The following is a 6,125-nucleotide window of genomic DNA, read 5'->3' as shown; positions in this document are numbered from 1 at the left end:
ACCTTAGCAGTAAAAGATAGGACTGTTTTAATAGCATATAAACATTAAATAAAATAGCTTTACATGCGTAATTTGGTACGCAGATAATTTCTAGAAATTTTAACCTAAAATCTTGCAATTCTAATGAAACTTTGTTGATTTTTTTGCACCAAGTTTGGAAAAATAGTGAAAAATAGAGATATATCTTTGAGTTAAACATGCTAAAATAATAAATTGCTAATCATCGTCAACAAAGGGGCATAACCACCCAGACTAAAATAATCCCCTTTAAATTTATTTTCAAACGCTACTGAGGATACTTCAAATTCATTCGAATGTGTTTGTCACATATGTATGTATATTCACAGCAGGGTTGTTGCGAATATTCGCATTCGCACCGCGGAGCTTCCGCATTAATTTTAACAGTCGCTTTCGTATTCGCAATAATCTATGCGGAGCTTTTGCGAATGCGAATGTGGTGCAAGTGCACCGATAAAACGTATATATACAAACAAAATGACAAATTGTAGCCAATATTTGTGGCTGTGGTCGTACGAGTATTTGTGTCACAAAACTGGTCAAATCCCAACTAACAAACTCTCCAGAACAAACTCTTACAAATTACGAAAATATCTCATAAGACTCTTTTAACATACTTGGATAACATCATAACATAATTCTTGTAAAAAGACTTAAATTAGGGCTCATAGTACTATTTTTATGAGATAATAATGCTACTAGAGCTAGTAAGCCTTTAATTCTCATAGTAAGACCGTCTTGAACCTCTTTTATTAAACTTCAACTCTCAAAGATTTATACACTTAAAAAAATGCCCATATGAGTAGTAAATTGTTATGATACTTATAAGAAAACTCTTGTAAGATATAAAGCATAAAACCACTTATAAATATGCCCTTATGAGAAATAGAATGTTAAAACACGTATAATAAAACTGTTACAAGTACAAAAGAATCATTACTCTCATAAAAACTACAATAGAGGTCTACTTATATCAAGAAAAACATAATGTCAGCCAACATACCTTGTTTCAGTGTTAATCTGTCAAAATGAATAAGTTTAATTGGGAAAAAGTTAAAAGATTCACTAATTTGCGAAGGAAAATTCAGAAGAATTATCTTAAAGCATTTGGCCAATATAGAAATCCCACATTCTCCCAATTGTAAGGCATATTTCCCCATGTTCAATAGTTTGCACAATTTTAAATGACATTCTGAAAAATTATATAGTTAATTCATTGCAAAACGTCGGAATAACATCTACATATATCATTACCATACTGCAAAGTATTATTTGCATGCTAGCTCTTTCGATATACGCGCGCATAGGGATAAAACAATACTAGTAAATACAAGAACATACTCGATACTTTTCGTTCGATACCAAGTAATTTTGGTATCGATACTTTTGAACCGAGTACTGATTAGGTATCGGAAGAAAATACTTATATCGAAACTCGATTCAAAGAAAATTGTATTTCAGAACTTTTTTTTAATCTAATTATTATTGTGAATATCTAAAAATGTTTGTCCGTTATCTCTTTACAATCTATAAACTACAGGGAAAGTTGAGCCCAGGATCGTGTTGCACGCTGAGATTCCAGTTCCACTGAAAGAGAACAATAAACCCCCTGCTGCACAGTGGTTCAAAACTGGCATTTAGTGTTCGTAATTCACTGGAGCCTTTATTTTTCACTTGATTGGATTAATTTTTATTTTTTTTTTATGAAAGCTTACGATATTTTCAAGAGACCAGTTGAGCTTGATTTCTGAACTTTTATTTGATTATATTAAATTTTTTAGTGCAAAATGCNTTGAGCTTGATTTCTGAACTTTTATTTGATTATATTGAATTTTTTAGTGCAAAATGCAGATAAAGTAGCAATTTTGAAGAAAATGTATTCTCCGGTTCCAGTTAATAAATGTTACATAAGTTGAAAACAATTGTATGGTTCTCCTAAAACAAAAAAAAATACACAAAAAAATGTTGAAATGTTATACAAAAATTTTCACCAAAATAAAAATAATAAATAAATTTTTTTAATTTTTAGTAAAAATTGGTTGAAAAATAAAGGCATTATGAACGTTAAATTCCAATTTTGAATCAGAGTGTGCTGGCTTCGTCGTGCAATATGAATTATGGTAAACGCATTTTGGTAGCAAAACAGAATTTTGTTCAAAATTTTCTTTTCTGGGAAATGATAATTTACTTTCCATATCCACCTATTTAGCTCGCTGTAAGCACAAATTTTTCAAACCAGTCGCAGAAGAAAGTATTCAAAATGAATTATAAAAACTAAAATCGAAAAACGCTGATGAAGCTACAGATTCCCCAAATTCTGAAACATAAATAGGAGGAGAAATTCGGCCAAACATTAACACATTGTATAAGCGCCAATCTATAGTCAAACCAGTTGGATAACGAAAAGTTAAATGTTAGCTTCTAGCTTTAAGTGCGAAAAAATGTGCGCATTCAAGTGAAGCGGGGTTTATGTATGCACTTGTTTTTTTTTTTATCAATTTTGCATGTAAAAAATTTATGCATATAAATTAAGCCGTATTACTACATATGAAGGAAAAAAGTTTAGCGTGTGCCAGTTTTATTTAAACACTTATGTCGAGATAAAACACTTTTTAGGCACCCGCTAAAAACAGCTAAATCGCTGTTTCTGCTATNATCAATTTTGCATGTAAAAAATTTATGCATACACATTAAGCCGTATTACTACATATGAAGGAAAAAAGTTTAGCGTGTGCCAGTTTTATTTAAACACTTATGTCGAGATAAAACACTTTTTAGGCACCCGCTAAAAACAGCTAAATCGCTGTTTCTGCTATAACTTTCTTATTTTATATCCGATTTTTGGGCATTAAACAGTTTTGGCTTTCAAACCCTTTTAATTTATACCTAGACTAAATTTTTAAATACTATCCCTAAATTTTTATTTTTTTATACCCGAGCGCACTTGTGCACAAGGGTATTATAACTTTGTTCACATAACGGTTGTTTGTGACAGGCAAACCGAATCGAGATAGACATAGACAAATGTATACATAAATGATCAGAATGAAAAGAGAAATCGATTAAGCGGTGACTGTCTGTCCGTCCGTCCGTCTGTGCACACGATAACTCGAGTAAAAATGGAGATATCTTAACGAAACTTGGTACCTGCACTTTTTATTAAAAATAGCTTTAACATTTGCCTCACCAAAGTCAGTGTTGCTCTGTGTTATTTTGTGGACAACTGTATGTACATGTATTTGGCACATGCATTTTTGTGAGCGACCAACGGGTTTACCCTAAACTGCAGGTTTTCATTATGACAAGCTTTTTTAGAAAAAAAGTTGGATGGTGCTCGGTCCAGGAATTAAATCTATATATGTACATATGTTTGTCCTCCTTGTTTAGAGAAATCAATAAATAAAGAACTATTCTAAACTTCATATGAAATAANAGTTGGATGGTGCTCGGTCCAGGAATTAAATCTATATATGTACATATGTTTGTCCTCCGTTTACCCACTCGGTTACTCTTAATTACCACTATTTATCATATATTGATCATCTAATGTAATAACTTAGCATCAGTTAATAATTTACATTAATATGTAACTTTAGAGAAATCAATAAATAAAGAACTATTCTAAACTTCATATGAAATAAAAGATCCTCCCATTCTAATCAGAAAATAGCTAACCAATAGCAGAGGAAATAAGGGATGTGTGTATATGCCGCTGCAATCCCTCCCTTAAATTCTTATTGAAAACAGCCAACCACTATCGAAGGGATGATGTTCGATCTATGCAACTATTGTTACCTCCACAGGCAAATGGATTCAAATGTATGAATGTGTTTCTGGCACTCTACCTAAACAGCTGCTTTCCTCAAATTTGTTTTATTTTTATAACTAGGCTGGATAATGACTGTGCCATATTTATTATGCCAGTACTCAGTAGTAATTTGCAACATCATCAACGAACATAGTTTTTCCAAGAGCTTATAGGTAGATTTGGAGCCAAATGCTTTGTTAAAATCAAAAATAAGCTGGTACAAAAGTACATATCGCTCGTTTGCTGGAGGAGCGTCATAAATTCGATAAACGGTCTTTAAAGTGTTTAATCAGTTTTTGCTCCTGAACGAAAGGAATTAACAACTGCAAAAATAGAATTATATAAATAAACGATAAACCTAATCGAGAATATAAAAAGAAAGATGGTTTTCTATTTATAGTTAACAAGCAATGTGGAAAAGAGCAAAGCTGTAAAAAGACAAAGTTTGTTCCAATGAGTTACATTTGATACATAACACCCTCATTGCACCTTCGCGCCTTCTGCATCAGAATTCAATGACATTTGATCAGTTGTTTACTTTCTAATCACGCCATAAAATGACGAATAAAGACTGAAATATCCAATTACTTGCCAGTAACCCAATTCCTGAGAGTAAGTCAACATTTGCTCTCATTGAAAGAAATACGCAAAAGAGTACGCAGACGCTTACCTTGCAAGTAGTTACAAGTAAATTTTTTTTAATTAAATCGTTAAATTTAGGCAATTTTAATTTTGCGATTCCAAAAATTTACTACTTTGCTTGTGTAAAATTAAATAATCTGTTCAAAAAGTAAATGAAGGAGCACAAATGACGAGTATTTGTACGTCAGTGCCGGAAAAGTATACGATGGAAGTGACGTACGTAACGTAAAGAGACGCCACAATGAAGGTGTTCCGTATGCAAACAAAAATCAGCTATTCTTTGTTGCCGTACTTAGGACTTACATGCGTCACAAGTTTAGAGTAAGTAAACGTTCGAGGGTTTCGTCGACGCAAGAGTTGCCAATCTGGGGATCTCCATGCAAATACACACAGCCTTCTTACACAAGTCCCAGTGGCACGTACGCAATGTACCCACTCTGCGTTGCCAAATTTTGGCTATGTGGACGACTGCATTTAAGTTCACGTATTCATAGTCAGCTGTAGAAGCAACGCCAACGCCAACGCAATGCCAAAGTTGTAATATGTGGACGAGCCTTAAGCAATGCTTAGAAAAACTTTTATGTTATTGTCCATTATTATGTTAATTTCGAATCAACTGAAGTCAGTATTTTTCTTTTCATTGAGGTGGATAAAATATAGAATACTAGCGTTTATGATTCTGATTTTTAGTCTGCGCATTCATACCAAACTAACCCAGTCTAGTCATATCTGAAGCTTTGCGTGAAAATTATTTGGAATCTGGAGTTGATCCCACATAGAATGTAAGAATTTCATACAAAAGTTGGCCATAAATAGTAAAAGTAGAGCGAGAACCTTCAATGTTAATATGAATTTAATCCGTTTAGAAATACGCCTACCCCTCGTATAACAGTAATTAAAAAAAATATCTTTAAGTAGGAATATTTTCGAAACTAATAAAACTGGTATGATTTAACTACACGGTAGTGTAGAAAAGCTCTTAATCCCTCATGAAAACCACCCGCAATATTGTTGCAGAATATCAAACAAGGAATGAAACCGCAACCGTAACCGTTTAAACCCGTTTCCTTTTTCAAAACCGAAATCGAAACCGTAAACGTTATCTTGACCTGAAAAGGAACGAAACCGAAACCGTTTCAAGCACAGGTTTCAATCGGTTTCCAGAAATTTATAAAAATAATAAATAAAATTTTGTTTGAAATAAATGATTTATTTGACCAAAATCAGCAATATTCTGCTAAAATTCTTGTTAAGTAGTAAATAAGTATGGCAAACTGACTTTTCGCAAAAAATTAAATCTCCGATCTGGCATCGATTATTCGGAAAATATCATTTTGATTTTCATTTTCACATGTATAGTTGTAAAGGGCACAGAAATTAAGGGGTTTCATAATTATTTAGTAAATATTTGACGAAAATAAAAATTATATTTTAGTTTTCATACATCTTCAATTTTACAGCAAAAAGGAAATATCCCTGCAAAAATCGTTGGACCATGTAGTCTATTTGTGGTATATTGGAGTACTTACAAAAGTGCTCCTCTGTCATGCTGTAGCAGACCAACTCGTGTCCCTGCACCAGCTTATTGTTACCCGATCACTGCTCGTGTTTTAACGACATGTGATTGAAGTTAAGCATTTGAAAGTACATTTGCATG

The sequence above is a fragment of the Rhagoletis zephyria genome, unplaced genomic scaffold (genome assembly GCF_001687245.7).
Source record: "Rhagoletis zephyria isolate East Lansing unplaced genomic scaffold, Rhagoletis_zephyria_1.1 Rzeph_scaffold_00904, whole genome shotgun sequence".
NCBI lineage: Eukaryota > Metazoa > Arthropoda > Insecta > Diptera > Tephritidae > Rhagoletis > Rhagoletis zephyria.
The sequence above is the reverse complement of the archived record's forward strand: the minus strand, read 5'-3'. Positions refer to the sequence as shown.